The 15754-nt window shown below is 37.7% G+C and overlaps 1 protein-coding gene across 2 annotated transcripts in view; it reads left to right on the top strand.

The window, feature by feature from the left end:
• The window catches only part of PAK5 (p21 (RAC1) activated kinase 5), a 246834-nt gene that overhangs the window by 94330 nt on the left and 136750 nt on the right, over positions 1-15754 (top strand). For both annotated transcript variants that reach the window (XM_064475876.1, XM_031434244.2), the window contains one exon: positions 14010-14158. The gene's annotated coding sequence lies outside the window, so the exon portion shown is untranslated. The remainder of the gene's footprint in view (positions 1-14009; positions 14159-15754) is intronic.

Raw genomic sequence — 15754 nt, 5'->3', positions numbered from 1 at the left:
ATCTAAATGTTTTATGGCTTATTAATGTGCAACCTGACCTCTATACCTTCTATTTAACCTAATTTATAGATTATCTTAATGACCTCATTTGATGCTGGAGAAAATCCTTGCATGTCAATTTTTAATGTGAATGAATTCTACCCTAAAGACTAATAATTGCATTGGAAGCTGATTATAAAATTGTGCTATTAATTTTGACATTTTATATTCACTTCAGACTTTCTATATTATGTTTTACTATCCAGTGTTACAGGGTGTAAATAAATGTTTCATTGCATGCTTGGGATGTTTAACTAAAGCTTAATAGGTTTTATTTTAGCATACTTTAATGTCCCAATAATTCATATACCTACAAAATATTTGAGTTATAAGTGAGACAATTTACGACAATACACTTCCTCTATACTGTGAAGAATCTGCTTTAAAACTAACATGTTTAAAAACTAAAGCAAAAACCCAGCTAGTTGGTGTCAATTTTTGTATTGTTACAGTACAATTTTGTAGCAAATTGTTCTTGGAAAAACTAATTAATCCATTATAGTTGAAACCTCATCTTTTTCTTCTCTAGTTACTGTTACTCCTAAGATCTTTAAATCATCACACTAAGTCGTAGAGTACTCTAGACTTGTAATACCCAGTATGGGAGCCACTAACCACTTGTGGCTGTTGAGAACTTGAAGTGTGGCTACTCCAAACTGAGATGTGTGGTAAGCATAAAATATACAATGGATTTCAAAGATCTATTCTGAAAACATAAATGAAAATATCTCATTGATAACTGTTGAAATAATATTTTGAGTACACTGGTTTTAAATGCGTTATTAAAATTAATTTTACCTATTTCTTTTACCTTTTTAATGTAACTATTAGAAATTTTAAAATTACATATGTGTATCACATTTGTGGCTCATGTTATATTTCTCTTGGGCAGAGCTGCTATAGTGCTTGCTTCTTCACCAAGGATATATGGTCTACCAAAAATGTTTTGATGAACAAAGCCCCAGTTTTTGCATACAGCATTGAGATTTGGCAAAGTAGTATCCACCCAAGCTTTCTGCCATTAGATAAGTGTCCACGGACCTCATTGAGTTGCTTCTTGTTATATATTACACAGGAATTTTCCCTGTTCTGACCTTTGGGCTTTGTTTCTGTGAAACATTTCCTATCAACCATTGACATACATGAAATCCAGTCATTTTTCACAAGATGAGGCTGAGTCCCTATCCAGGAGATCAAGGGTTAGCACAGAAAAGCAGCTGGTTAAGGACTTGAACTCAGCAATAAACAGCTTAATGAAATAGGTAATCACTGGCTTGGGCTAACAGTGCCTGTTGGGTCTGCAGTTTACTGTGTGTGTCCCTGTGTATTCATTCCATGGGAGTCAGCATGCTGGGTCAGAACACATCCACATCATATCTTTTCCAGAGTTTCGTTATGAGCTTTTACCTTGTACAAAGAATCTTCAGAGCCCATGACACTCTTAAACATGCACATATTTGTAGATTTCTTGTTAAAGGTTTGTGATGCAGAATGAAATGATAAATACCAAAATTAAAACATGGTTTTAACATTCTTGAGTTTCTTATGTAACAGAGTATTGTTAAAAAGTAGAGGTCTTCATAGGAGAAGTGACTCTTTAAAATTTTTTTCTGAAAACACACACAGTGAAATACTAATTATAAACTGAAGTATCTTTGTGGTAATTTTACTGATGAAGACTGCCATTTAGTTTAAAATAGTAAATATAAAAGGATAAAGCTGGGTTATACTACTTTTTATTGGTGATATAAACTGTTAATTACTCTTGCATATTTTAATTGATAGATTGTCACTTATTAATAGTCACCATGTTTATTAATAATTTTAAGTCTGCTGTTATGATATGTGTAGCTAATTTCTTTCCATGTACATTATGTTTCCATGACTGTTTTTAGAAGAATGTGATTAGCAATTGCTTGAAACTCCAGATTCTCTAGATATATAGCCATATGTGTATATATACATGTACATATACATACATACACATACGGCTATATATATGGAAACAGTATGTAGATATTCCATATATATGGAAACGGTAACATGAATTTTCAATCTTTGTTCTGATAAAGTTTGAAACTAGGTTTATACTGCTCTTTTTAAAGAGAAATGTTTCATCTAAAGGGATTTTATTGAACTTTTAGCAGTACTTGACAATAAGGGAGGTTAGCATGATCTTAATAAGCTTTAAAATTTTCTAAGAAAAAAAAAAACATCATTTCAGTTATTTCCTTGGGATCCTGTGGGTCTTTTTCACGGCTGTCCTGAGCCACAGGCCTCCAGCTCAGGTGGTTTGGGTATGGCATGAGTATGCAAAGAAACATATATAATTGTCCTCTAATATGCTCCCTTTAGAAGAAATCCACTAAGTTAAATGCACTTCTGAGTACAAAGTGAGACTGAAAGATCACCTTTCTTCCTCTTTTTCAAAAGAGTGGCTTGTGGAACAGGTCACTCATTCAAGTGCTATAGAGGCAAGGCAGGTGACATAAATGTGTGACACGTGATGAGAGGGGACTGTAGAAAAGTAGACAGCTCATGCCCTGTACATATCACTTAGGAATTCTGTTTGGTGGCAAGTAAGACACCCTGAAAATTAGAGTGGTTTAGGCAAGATGGCTTTCTCGCTTTCTTACAAAAGATGACCTCAGGCAAGAGGTCTCAGGCTGCAGTGGTGAGTCCATGGGCATCAGAGATGCAGGTTCTTTATCAGGCCACTACCACTGAATAGCAGAGCAGCCCAAACTCAGTGTCATAAAACAAAAAGAACAACTATTGTTCATAAGTCTACAGCAGAGAGAATTTTTGGTGTTGATAGACATTTCACCTGCATCTGTAGTCAGCATCGTGCTGAGTAAGTAGCTGTGTTCATCTTGACTGGGTTTTGGCGTATTTGGAGCCCTGGCATTTGGATGTCCTCAGGTAGGACCACTGGGTCTCAGTTCACATGACCTCTCATCATGGTCTAAGCATGGGATATTTCACATATCAGTGACAGGTTTTCAAGAGAGAAAGGAGAACCACTCAAGGCTTGCTGAGGTCTAAGTTCAGACCTGATGCTCAGACATTTCTGCTGCATTCTCTTGGCCAAATCAAGTCATAAGTCCATTCCAAATTAAACAGGTTGGGAAACAGTTTCCACCTCTTGACAGGAGATATTGCAAAGGGCATGAATACAAGGATGCATGAAAAATTAGGCCACAGTAAATCTACCATAAGCTTCTTCTATCTTTGAGCCCCACTTGAAGAGAGGAAGGATACATGACTTCTGTCTTCACCTCATAGTCCAAGATGACTGCTGACACTCCAGGCATCACATTGATTGTCCAGGCAAGAAGCAGTAGAAAGGGAGAAGGGTCAGTAGTGCTTATGCCAGCCTTCTGACCCATTCTATTGAGCTTTCCTTAAAATCTCATTAAAACAATTGTTCTTATGCATCATAGACTGTCCCTGGCTGAAAGAAAGGTTAGGAAATATGGTCTTTTAAATGCTGCTACATGCCAAAAAAATCAGGGTTCTGATGCCATCAAAATGAATATTGAGTCAATAACCAGTGGTATCAGACACAAATATTATCCACAAGTCCCAACTTTCATTTTGTTTCAGTTGTTGGGCAATGGTATAAAACATCCTAACTTTAAAAAAAAAACACAAATATAGGATATTTATGTAAAATTTCCTGTATTTATATTGGCGCCTAATTCAATTAATTTTTTTTTAATTTTGGAATAATTTTAGACTATAGAGAAGTTGCAGAAATAGTACAGAGTTTCCATACTCTGCATCCCTAATATTAATAATAGACATAACCATAGTGCAATTACCAAAAATAGGAATTTTTAAATGCTACAAGACTAACCCAGGAGTTGGCAAACTTTTTCTGTAAAAGGCCAGATAGTAACTAGTTTAGGTATCTGCTTAGCTACTTAACTCTGCCACTGTAGCACAGAAACAGTCATAGACAACATGTAAATGGATGAGAGTATCTGCATTCCGATAAAACTATTTCAAAAGCATGTGGCAGATCAGATTTGGCCCATGAGCTGTGTACTCTGCCAACTCCCGCTGTAAACTAAGGTGCAGACCTTATCTGATTTCATCAGTTTTCCCATTAATGTCCTTTTTCTGTTCAAAACCAAGTTATATTAAGTTGCCATGTCTCCTTACTCTCCTTCAATCTAATATATGCCCTCATTATTTCCTTATTTTTTATGAGCTTGATACTTTTGAAGGATGCTAGTCAGATACTTTTTTTAAGAAGGTGTCTTTTAATCTTTTTTTTTTTTAATAGATATACTGGGGATTGAACCCAGGACCTCATGCATGCTAAGCATGTGCTCTACCACTAAGCTGTATCCTCCCCACCGCTAGTCAGTTATTTTGTAGACTGTCCCACAATCTGGACTTGTCTGATGCCTTCTCGTGATTAAATTGAGGTTCTGCATGAATACAAATGTGTGTATATGCATGGGTTGGAATACATACATAGGTTCCTAATTCTGTTCACTGACAGAGCCTAAAATCAATTACACTCCAGTGGCAAAGAGCATACCTAGCACCCAGGTCTTGATTTTTAAACACCATTGTGCAATAAAAGGACCCCAAACCCTTTGGAGAAGTACTTGACTCCATGGCTGGGGCAGGGGAAAAATAGGAGAATTGCTGGGAACATTTGTGTTGTCAAAAACGTCAGGTCACACTGAAAAAAGAACAAGAGCTTGTCAAAAGGACACATGAACCAGAAGGAGTTCCAAATGGCCAAAACCAGGGCAATGTGAGCAGCCAGATACATAATGAGAGTTTTGGATTATAACTCGTGGAATAAAATACATAGCCCTGAGTCCATGCTGATACAAATAAATAATTGAATACACAAATAGATGGGGTGAACGGACTGTCCCCTTTGTGGGAGGATTCCAAATAATAAATAGAATTAAAATACATTCTAGCAAAAGAATGAGAGAAACAGAAAATTACCGTTAGGCAAATACCACAGTGGTAATTGTTGCAGACACAATCCGCTGATAGACGTTAAAATGAACGGGCTCAAGTTGGTGGAGAACAGTCTAACTGCATCATCTCAAAGCATCACCCCCAAGATACTGACTAATTACAAAGGGGGGAAGATAGTTACATTTCATTATGCGGCAGATACACCTTAACCAAATGATCAAGGTTAACATCACCAGTCGTAAGACATATCAACGTTGTATACCTCCTGTTTCAAACATTTTAAGCATGTATTTGGTTGAACAGTGAGATTTTGCCCTTGTGTCTTCTGTCTGCAGCCTCTACCACAGAGTGTACCACTGATAATACTTGATTTGCCAGTTTTGCCATTGCTTCAAAAAAAATTTTAAATAAATGATATTTTCTTGCCTCTTAGTAAACACTGTATTTTCTTCTTAATTAGAAAAAAATCAAAGTGTGACTCAGTCACAGTAGGCTAAATGAAGTGTATGTGTGTTTGGTGTTCACAGTATCAAATCCTAGGGTTCGTAGAATTTCTGGAAAGAAAACAAAGGCCATGTATCTTTAGTAACTACACTAAGTTAAACAAAAAATTCAAAAAGACTCTAAATGGTTACATCTTTGGGTCAGTCATTCAAAACTCATAACTTGTACTTTTACTATTCTATTGAAAGATGTATTCCGGGGCACAGCTCTGTACTTTCTAGTGTATAGCTGACTGCTCTGTGTTGGGCACTAACACTTTAAGTACTTGATAAAAATCCATCCGTCTGCTGCCTTTGTTTCAGCCATGTAATCAAAGTTGTGTTTATACTTTTCTTTGCTTAGACTAATTCCTATACTCCGTTTTGTCATGCATGTGGTTGACATCAGTTTCACTTAGAATCACTTACCCCTATCAAGATTTCAGTTTACTGAAACAAACCACCCAGTTGAAGACGAATTCCAGAAGTGAAGTTGCTGTGTGTGGCCATCATTTGGAGAGGCAGGGTTGGCAAGGCTGCTGCTTTTTCACGATGACATTTCTGCGTTGACTGAACTGTAGTCGTGCTTCATGTATACATTTTGGATGACTCTTTAAATGTAAACTTCTGAGCAATCTTATTGGGGAAAAATAACCAGTGGCCCAGCAAACAAGACCCATAACCCTAAAAATGTATGACTTTAGAAGGTGTGCCTATGGATACAAAATTAGGTAAGAGTGGGAATATTTAGAATGAGGTAATAAGTCATAACAAATTACAAAGTTAACAAGACAACAGTGCAAACATCACAAAATCAGAAAAGCAGTAATTTTTTTATTAAGTATAGTTGATTTACAATGTCGTGTTAATTTCTGGTGTAAAACATGGTGATTCTTATATATATTCTTATATATATATTCTTTCCATATTCTTCATTATAGGCCATTATAAAGTACTGAATATAGTTCCTTGTGCTGTACAGTAGGACCTTGTTGTTTATCTGTTTTATGTATAGTAGTTAGTATCTGCAAATCCCAAACTCCTAATTTATCCCTCATCACCCTCTTTCCCCACTGGTAACCATACATTTGTTTTTTATGTCTTTGAGTCTGTCTCTGTTTTGTAAATAAATTCATTTGTGTCCTTTTTTCTTTTTTTTGATTCTACATATAAGTGATATCTCCATGTCCCTCCATGTTGCTGCAAATGGCATTATTTTATTCTTTTTTATGGCTGAGTAGTATTCCATTCTATATATATATATAAATGGTGTGTATGTGTGTACACACACCACTTCTGTATTCAGTCATTTGTCAATGGGCATTTAGGTTGCTTCCATGTCTTGGCTGGTGTAAACAGAAAAGCAGTATATTGTTATTAATTGACTGCCACCCCACCTCTCTAATACCTTGACCCCTTATGCATTTTGGCTCAAAATGCTTTGATTATCTCTTTACCTTTAAAGATAAACATTCTTTTGAAACATCCTTCTGTAGAGAAAATGGAAACATGATACAGCCTTTCCTTTAAGATGTCTGATTAAAATTTGTTTTTTGCTGGCATTTAGAAAAGTGTAATTGGGCATCACATCTTATTATTAGTAGTGGCATGTAAACTTTTTTTAGAATTATCAAGTTTTGGAAAACGTCTACCACATTTCTTGAATATATGAGCCCTAAGATTTCAGTGCATTTAAAGTTTGCTTGTACGATGACTAATCTTAATACTCTTTAAATCGATGAACCACATCACCAGTGGCATGTCATTGTCTCCCTTACTGTGATGATAAATTTTATGTTATCTTTATTATCTTCATTTGTGTCAAACTGAAGAATTGAAAAATTTCCCAGTGTTCATATGATTCACTCTTCTTTATAAACTGAATTATCAAACAGGAAACAGTCTGTTACTTCTGTTCACAATTGTCCTCATAATGAATGCTTTGGATGTTATCTGAAAACTATTTTGGTACAAGAGGCTTCTTCGATGTCAGAACAATTTCTATTGGTTTAATCATTTAATTATTCATTTCATACTCAATATTTAAAAAGTTTTTCATCTATTCTTAAAGGTGATATAAAAGGTGTCCTTCTTATGATTAAAGCAAAGAGGTTTAATTTCTCTCTTGTTTTAATGATACCTTCAAAGCAACTTTCCATATGCAGTTAAATGGTATGTTCAAACTATCTCAACTTTCTAAACAAAAGTTTTGTGAATCTTTGAAAATATATTTTAGCATATTTAATGTGTTGCTATATCCCTATTGCAAAGTTTCAGGAGCTTTATAAAAGGCAGACTTCCCCCATGCACCTACATCCAGGGCTGCAGGGCACACTTCTATTGCAATATGCTTTCAGGTCCTGGGTCTTTGTGCCGTGATGCTGTGTCAGTCAGTCCTTGGAGGTGTTGAAGACTTCCTAGGAGCCATTGCTGCATTGGGACGACTAGCAAAAACTGAACTGTCATGGAAATTGACTGCAAAACACATAAATATATCTCACTGATTATAAACCAAATGCACCCCAACTCAAGTTCCTCCTAAGCTGGAGCCCCAAATGACTATAGACACCCCAACTCCATGCAACACATAGAGAAGGGTGATGTTGGAGGTCAGAATGCAGATGGCTGTCTTAGCCAATATTGCTGTTAAAATATCTTAAGTTGGCATAATTTGGAAAACTATATGACCATGTGAATGTACTTCTAAGGTCCTTCCCAGAGCCTTGATGTCCATGAACAAGTGAGTGGCCTTGAGCCTTAAGCTTTATTGGCTTCACAATACTTTTATCTTTGTTCCTTATGCTACAGGGAAGTATCAGAAGCAAAGGCAATGAGGACATTGATGATGACCTAGTAGCTAAGTGAGTGTTGGCCATTCAAGGAAATCCTGAAATGCCCTGAAATCTTACTATTGAGAGAAGTTTCTCAAATTTGACAATAACACTTAAAAACAGCAGTTTCTAGTACCAGAAACTTTAATAAACTTTCTTGCATTATAAATTAAAAAGAAACAAAAAAAATTTTTTTTTTCGGTTAACCAGGCTGGGCTTTTCTTGGAATGGCCCAAGACAAGTGAGTAAGCCTGGGTTTTGCAGCGCATTCTTTTACTTATGATTCAGTTTCTGTTACTAAGTTCTTATCACCAGGGCTGTGCCACTTCCTTTCTTGTGTCTCTCATTCTGCATTAGCTAGCCTGGACATGTTTGCATGATAACGGGTAGACATGAAAGAAAAATTAAAAAAAAACAAAAAAAACAAAAAAAACAAGCACTTGAAAATATAGGGAAGCTGCTGTGTCCCGTTGGCCAAGTGAAGCCACGTGGCCAAATATAGTCCAAGAGGGTGACCTAAGAAGTTACTCAGTGAAGAGCACGGATACAGCGAAAGATGAGGAATTGGGGCAGTTTTTTTGCAATAAGTCTATCCTGGCATCCAAAACCGAACCCTTGATTTTTCTTGACCAGCATACTTGCTATGGTCTGAATGTTGGTGTCCTCCACAAAAAGGCACGTGTTGACATTCTAACCTCCGAAGAGGATGGTGTTAGTAGGTGGGGCTTTGAGGAGGCAATGAGGTTACGAGGGTGGAGGCCTCGGGAATGGGGTTCATGTGCTTATGAAAGAGATCCCACCCATCTTCCACCAGGTGAGGATGCAGCCCGGAAGAGAGCCTTCCCCCAGTTACACCGCTGCCATCCTGATCTCAGCCTTCCAGCCTCCAGGACCCCGGGAAATGAATTTCTGGTGTTTATGACCTACCCAGTTGGAAGTATTTTGTCATAGCAGCCCAAAGGGACAGAGGTGTCATTCAAATCTCCTCTCCAGCTGTCTCCCAGCTCAGTGAGGGGCACTGCTGCCCACCCTGCTGCTCGGGCTGGAATACCTTCTCTTGCACCATAGCCAACCCATCAGAGTCACCGTATGTTGAAAGTCTGCCTAAAGTCAGACCGCTCCTCACTGTCTCCACCACTACCGCCCGAGTGCCCACTGTTGTCGTCCTTCGCCTGTGCTGCCTGAATAGCACTGATCTCAACTGACATCGTTGCATAGTTGTCTCAGGGATCTCAAGTTCTTACATGTGCGTCATCTCATTTAATCTGAAGATTGTGAGTACGTGCTCTTGTGTGAGTCCAAGCTGTCATTACTGTGGGTTCAAGACAAGGAGGCCCAGGCACAGAATGATTTAGTCAGTCAGGTTCAGAAGGCAAGTCCACACCAGTGTGGCTAGACCCTGGGGGTATCTAGCAAGTAGAAACTTCAAGTGCTTTTTCTGTTGGACCAGAAAACCAACATACCCAAGTTTAATTGTTTGCTTGGTTTTTCAGCACAAGGAATAGTTCCTCCTAAAATAAAAGCCAGTACATTACAAGCTTCTCTTCCAGATGAAAAAAGCAGTAACATGAGACTATTACCTATAGTTCATAGTCTTGAAAAGCTCAATCCTTCCATTGACTCAGGGGAAATGTCTTGTAGATGGAGGTCAGACACTGTCAAACAGGATATTCTCCTGTAGGAAAAGGCGAAGTTGTTTTTAAAAATCAAGGTCAATTATTACCTGAAAAGAGAGCAAAATAACACTCAGATTGTATTTGAGGAAATCCAAAGACAGCGAATAATTCTGTAGGTTCCCAAGAAGTTGCCCTAGAGAGAGTTTGGTGTAGTCAAACAAGAGTGTAAAGACTTACTGCAAAAATGCAGTCCCGTATGTCACCCTTATCTGGCTTTGAATGAAGGAAAATCCCTTTTTGAGTAGATTAGATTCACTACTCCCCTCAACGTTATTTATTCAAATTGTAGAGTTTCTATGTTGTTTTTCTCCCATGAACGCAGAACACACCTTATTCCAACAGTGAAGAGGCAGAGATGCTGGGCTCTGGCTATAAATATTTTATTATAGAGACAGAGATCACAGAGGGGCAGACGAACAGCAGGGAACAAATGTGATGATGTTTTCAACCCCTCAGAGGAGGTTTATATTAAACTATCCCTGCCAGCCTGTTTTCTGCTTGGCTTTTCCACTGTCAAGCCTGGTAATGAAAGCCTTTTGTGCACCTAGAGTTTACCTGTTAGACAAGGAACATAGCATCTCACTGAAAATATAAATTATCTCCCTTCTAAAGTACGCACAAAGGAAATGCTATTAAAAAGGGCACACTGGTAAAGATACATTTTCAGAAAGCAGGATCCATATTAACTTCTTGTGGAAAGTTCTATCCTAGTTTAAATAAATAAAACAGATTTAGAAACTCATTGGGCATTAAGTTTTCTCTGTATAATCCATTTTTTTTTCTCCTCTTACCCCCATGCCTCAGAATTGTCAGAAGACTTAGCCTGATAGGATTTAGCAGCTTTCATGATTTCATAACCCATTGGAGTTCCTTTGGCCAGAACTCAGCGTTAATGAGGCCAAGGTCATAGCCAATTCTCATAGAGGAAAAAAAAAAAAAAAAGTTCTGTTTTTTCTCACGTAATAGCGCAGACCACACATATCAAACCTACCATTCACAGACTTGCATTTCTTGTTACTAGCGAAGTGCATGAAAGGGTGAATGGTGTAACAGACGTTCTCAGATTGCAGGGCTGATGGTCCTGTTTCATCCTGGGTCTAAACCACTTTAAAATGCATCTGCCTAAGTGTTGTCATTTTTGAATAAGAGGAGAAAAAAAGATGTGCAGGGACTTGAACTGTTTGTTCTAGTACACTTGATGGTAAGTCTTTGTTCCATTTTATATAAAATAGAATCTTTGAGATATAGAGTTATATATTTAACACATACGTATATCACAGCCATAGAGATGCTTGTTTTGCTGGTAAGTCAAAATGTGGGTGAACTATATGTTTTTTTCAAATAATCCGCAGGTGACTGGTCATTGTACTTTGGCTTTAAGAGCTTAAATTCCATTATCTACAGTGCTTAATGAAAACCAGAACTAACGTTTTTTGCTATTCACTGTTGGCCAGGTACTTTACAAAGACCATTTTCACTTTACTGTAAGGACCCACACTAGGTTATAGAAAATGGCATCCATCTCCATTTTTCAGATGAATAAATAAATTTGAGGAATAATGAATTGACCCAAATCATGCCGTTAATACAAGGCAGAGCCACCTCTGTTGAAACCAACTCTTCCTCTAGAAATTTGGAAATGCAAATATGAAATTTAGTTGGCATCAGTACCTCATATGAAGATGGACATTATCCACAGGTTCAGAGGGGAATAGCTGTTATCTAAACATTCAGAATGTTTTTTTTTTAGATCAATAGTGGCAATTTGGCTTTATCAGAGATACATAAATAAAGGTTTCTTAGTGGGGTGTTTAAAAAGAAAAAAATTTGAGAGTTTTAGTGATGTTCTAGGCACATATTAAAGTAAGTTAATGGTGTCTTTTTTTTAAATTTGGTTCTTTGCAGAATAAATCTAAAATCTAAATTTTTACAAAGTCAAGTCAAAGTAAATATTGGTTAATTATGTAGAAAATGTAATATAATGGTACTAGCAAAGTATAAAAGATGCATTTAGTTTATTTTATTTTCCTGGATCAATTTATAAAATAAATTGATCTTATTGTTACGCAGTAGACCCATATATATGGTGTCAATCTTGAAACAGCATTTTTCCAACAAGGTAACTTATCTTCTGATATCTGAAATAGATGAAGAAACTCTCACAAGACTTTAAAAGGAAATTGTGTCTGCTTATGTTTTAGCTGATTTTGAACTAAAGTAAAAGCACATAAGAACTGAGCTTTCAGAACTGTCCTTCTATTCCTTGTTGCCTATGCAAAACATCACTTTCTGCAAATCACTGATCCCAGTCATGGAAGTTTAAAATGTAGGGCATGCTTTTGCGAAGGTGATTTTACCAACAAATGTCTTCCCATGAACTACAAAGAAATCAAGGTTAAATTTAACCAAGTTTAAAACTTGGAGAAGTCATCTTGATGGGAAAATTTTTGCAGCAGTTTTAAACCATAAATCTGTATTCCTAAGGAAGTCTCAAATGTCCTTCAAATGCATCAGAAAGTAGATATTTAAAGTGTGAAGTGTGATACTTTCGCTGTTTATGTCACAAAGTATTGGCATTTTTACAGAAAATAGAAGCCTGCTAAGTGTGTACATTGTGTACCTCCAGTTAACTGCTGCATATAATGAAATAAAAGCAAGTGTTTCTTATATCCAAGGAGAAAAATGGAGCTGTCTTCTGGGAGCTGTTTGGATTGTCCCACAATGGATGAGGTAGACTATCAACCTATAATTATTTTCAGGGAAATTTTCTTCGGGCTTGTCTGAAAATTGGATGAGCAGTGATTCATATCAAGCGAAAGAAAAGAACTGGGATCTGGAATTTGTCCTCTTAATAGGCTAGGAGAGAGTAACTGCTTTTAGCTCCTGGATCTTTCATGAAGCATATGAAATCTGTCTTAGTCTCTTTTTACCCTATTAATAGTGTTTATTTTTCACTCATTTAAATGGCAGTGCTGTACTGAACCATAAGCTTTGCATAGGATTCACCAATGTCTATTCCATTGGTCCTCATTACAAAATCCATGAATAATGTATTTTCTTCTGTTTTACATTTTTGTGCTTTTTGTTGGTGACTTTGTGGTTGGAAAGGGTCCCCCAGCATTAGTGCCAAAGTGCTCTCTCGTGTTCCCAACTGCAAGGCAGCCGTGATGTGCCTTATGAAGAAAATACATGTTTTCGGTAAGCTTGGTTCAGGCGTGAGTTACAGTGCTCTTGGCTGTGGGCTGAATGTTAATGAATCAACACTATCTATTAAATAAGGTGTCTTTAAATGGAAACACAGGGGACGGTATAGCTCAGGAGTAGAGTGTGTGCTTAGCATGTGCGAGGTCCCAGGTTCACTCCCCAATGCCTCTGTTAATAAATAAATAAGCTTAATCTCCCCCAGCCCAAAATAAATAAATAAAAAGAAACTGTCACTTTAAAAAATAAAAAATAAAGTTAAAAAATAGAAACAAGCAAAAAAAAAAAATTAAATGGAAACACACATGAAACCATACAAGGTTATTCATTGATGGATTGATGGATGTGTTGGGGCCAGAGGCTAGGAGAAACCTACTCCTGTATTTCCTCCCAGAGCATTGGTTCCACCTCCCTAATTTGGTGTTGGTGGCAACTTTATAGAACATAATTACTACGAATAATAAGAATCAACTATTTAAACCTGTATAATTACTAGTTACTGGGCGAGGCCCCAGAGAGTCAAGGGCCAAAGGCTCAGTTCTGTCCACAGAGGGCTCGGCATCAGTGGGAGAGATGGACTCATGGTAGAGTGATGAGAGAATTGCTGTGGTAGAGGCAGGCTGTGCTCCAGGGAGCCTGACATTGCTTGGGGGTGTCCAGGTAATAAGGTGCAGATCAGAAGCTGCACGTCTGAGAAAAGGATTGAAACAGTGAAGAAAGGGTGTCCAGCACAGAGGAGAACGAAGTACATGAGGTTACGGGTTTCTTTTTCAACAGAGCGTAATGCTGGAGGGGTTTTGACTCATGTTGGTACCATGTCGTTGCAGAAATACTCTATGGCAAAAGCCTTCCACCTCTTGCCAAAATGAACACTGAGGAGAAATGAAAGGCACTGAAGAAGGCAAACGAAAAGTCGCAGAACAGAAATAACCACACTCCTCTGGAGTCAGATTCCTCCACAGCCATCCTAAAAAAGGTAGGGGAATAAATTATGTTATGTTCTTTTCCCCCTTTAAAATTTTATTTTAAATTATGCAGTGGTGAGAAAACAGAAAAGTACCTTTTTTATTCAACATATATCCATTGGGTGACTTCTTTGTGCCTGCAAATTGTTCTAGGCACTTAGGGATATGATACTGAATGAAAAAGGCTTTGAAGGAGCCAACATTCTAGTGGGAGGGGATAAGTAAAGAGGGTCAGCCCTCCGTGTCCACGGATTCTGCATCCATGGATTCGATCCGTGGTTGGTTGAATCCATGAATGGGGAACCCTTAGATATGGAGAGCTGACTTTACTATGCCGTTTTATGTAAGGGACCTGAGCATCCCTGGATTTTGGTATCTTCAGGGGTCCTAGAACCAATCGCCCTTGGATACCGAGGGACAACTTTAATAAATGCAAAAGAAACTGGCGGCCCTTAATAATATTTATGAGCATTGTAAGCAGGTTAATGAGATAAAGGATGATTGAAGGGCTACTTAAGTTTGGGTGTCAGATCACTCAGAGAATTTTGAGTTGAATGATGGAAAAGAGCCAACTGGGTAAAGGTTTGAGGCCAGGACCTTTCATGTACTGTGAACCAGGATCCAGATAGACATATTCAAGGCTCAGAAAGCAGGGCTTTATTGCTTTGAGGGAGTATTTGGAGAAGCATGATGTAGAAGAAGTTGGAGAGATGTGGAAACGTGTCTTAATTTCACTCCAGAGGAGACAGAGCTGTCTATCTGGTGGAGAGTTATTAGCAGAGGAGTGAGTTTACATTATAGTTTTAAAAGGCCATTCTGCTTTATTTAACTAAGGGGCAAGGGCTCAGGAATTGTGGAAAACAGGGTGCTGTCACCTAGGCAAGAGATGATGAGTTGGCTTAGGGACATGGCTTCGGGGAAAGATGGGTCTAAAGTAGATTTTGGATCTCACTCAGCTCGATTAAACTAGATGACCATCAGTGCTCTTTATGAACCCCCAAACATAATTCTAATTCTTCTATGTAGGGTATGCTGTAATTTGTGTTTTGATGTACAATAGTCAAAATTGTGATTTATTTTGTTGTTTGAAGGAGCAGCTTATGCTGTGTATGTTTGTGGCTTCTGAAACTTAGAAGGTGTTGATGTCACATTGCCAAAAGACATAAAATTCTGCCTTGAAAGCTTATGTTTAAGACAGGTTATCTTGTAACACTTGGAAACTCGAGCCTTCCAGACACTTCTGCAATTCCTCCCTTCCTTCCTACATGGTCCCTGACTTCTGAGAAAGGTGTTACTTTAACCACAGAAAGGTGGCTCATGTGAAGTGTAGTCTTCTGGTTAAGAAGGATTTAATGAGTTTTTAAAGGACTAGTGGCTTAAATTACTCAGGTATAACCTCAAGACTAAAATTTTCACACTGGATTATTCCTAAATGGAAAATTAAATAAAAAATGAAAACATTACTTAAAATTGGTGCTCTAAAAGACAGGAATATGGGGGGGAGGGGTAGCTTAGTGGTAGAGTGAGCGCTTAGCATGCACGAGGTCCTGGGTTCATTCCCCAGTCCCTCCGTTAAAAAAATCAATCAAATTAACCTCCCCCCAACC

Source organism: Camelus dromedarius, chromosome 18 (assembly GCF_036321535.1).
Source record: "Camelus dromedarius isolate mCamDro1 chromosome 18, mCamDro1.pat, whole genome shotgun sequence".
Lineage (NCBI taxonomy): Eukaryota > Metazoa > Chordata > Mammalia > Artiodactyla > Camelidae > Camelus > Camelus dromedarius.
This window is presented reverse-complemented; position numbering and strand designations above follow the sequence as displayed.